Below are 1,350 nucleotides of genomic sequence, written 5' to 3'. Positions count from 1 at the left end.
CCCCCCCCCCCAAAAAAAAGAAGAAGAAGAAGAAGAAGAAGATAATAGAAAGGTACAAAATACAAAGGATAAAAGTATAAAACAACCCAGAACCGCTAGCATTGGTGAGAACAAGAAAAGGAGGCAAATAACCACAATCAAGGAACACATTAAAGCTGTAATTTTACTAAAGAAAAAAGTTTTGTTTTGATTTTTAAAAAAAATAAGAAAACTGAATAAACTGCTGCTATGAAGAGCCCTAGAGAAGATATGCAACTTGAGCTTTAGAGCTTAGTCCAATTCAAAACATGAGCATAGCATGATCAAAACAAGTTAAGATCATACCATCACGGACTTCTTAAAAAGTCAACTGAATACCAATTTATTTGGCCTTGCAATGAAAAGATAACACCACAGGTTAACAAATGATTAATGACACATAGGGGCTTTAATTCCATCCACTTTAGCCCATCATGAACCTCTAGGAGTTTTTGTCTCACTCCCACTCCCACACCTCAAACAATCATTATTCCTATCACCAGATATTGGGTCCAGAGAAATAGCAAAATACTAAGTAAACTAATATACTAAGGGTGTAAACCAATCAAGGAAGAGAAGTGGTAATGTCTACCTGAAAATGCAACTACCACATCCATAACACTATGATGAAGTGCTAACCTCGAGGGAACACAGTAAGAATGGATGGCTACAACAACTTTTTCCATTGTATACAAATACTTCCTTCAAAGTGACTTCTGAACCAAGTTAGGACAGAGTAACAAAGAGCAAGCTATGAATAAAATTAAGAAAGATACCCCAAGATTGAGGGCAGACCTTGGCACAATGATAAGGTTGCTCCATTGTGACCCAGTGGTCACAGGATCGAGATGGGAAACAGCCTCTCCGCGAAGTGGGGGTAGGGCAGCGTACACTATAACCCTCCCCAGACCCTGCAATGGCAGGAGCCACATGCACTAGGTACACCCTTTTTTTTTATACCCCAAGATTGCCACAAACAAACTTGGTTATGTACAAAACATCAATGAAGCACGAACAATGTCAACAAAATGCTGGCCGAGTAAGCAATCCTAGATTCAAGAGAAGTCAGCAGATAGCATTCATTGCCCCTTGTAAATTTATCTTAATGAAGATTGAAAAACTCATAACTAGGCATCTTATGCTCCAGAATAGTAGCATGATCATTTCTGCAAGTATAATGCTATAATTGCAATTTCTACAACTTCTACGCATGCATTTTTACTTTAATTTTGATTTATAAACATATCACAAATGTATTATATGCAGTCATGAGCAAAGTCTGGTTCTATATTGATGAAAATGGGAGATTTTTTTTTTTTTTTTTGGGGGGGG

At 37.4% G+C, this 1,350-nt stretch overlaps 1 protein-coding gene across 5 annotated transcripts in view; it reads right to left on the bottom strand.

Moving 5' to 3' along the window:
* Positions 1-1,350, bottom strand: part of LOC122081983 (steroid 5-alpha-reductase DET2) — a 26,028-nt gene that overhangs the window by 23,935 nt on the left and 743 nt on the right. The window contains exons 1-2 of one of the 5 annotated variants that reach the window (XM_042649439.1): positions 814-967; positions 611-720 (exon numbers count right to left, since the gene is read on the bottom strand). The exons of 2 other annotated variants lie outside the window; for them this stretch is intronic. The gene's annotated coding sequence lies outside the window, so the exon portion shown is untranslated. Of the gene's footprint in view, positions 1-610; positions 968-1,350 lie in introns of those variants that run through there. 2 more of the 5 variants (XM_042649441.1, XM_042649443.1) reach the window with 2 other exon arrangements.

Source organism: Macadamia integrifolia, chromosome 6, assembly GCF_013358625.1.
Source record: "Macadamia integrifolia cultivar HAES 741 chromosome 6, SCU_Mint_v3, whole genome shotgun sequence".
In the NCBI taxonomy this organism is placed as follows: Eukaryota; Viridiplantae; Streptophyta; class Magnoliopsida; order Proteales; family Proteaceae; genus Macadamia; species Macadamia integrifolia.
Note: the sequence above shows the minus strand (reverse complement) of the source record. Positions and strands in the feature narration are given on the sequence as shown.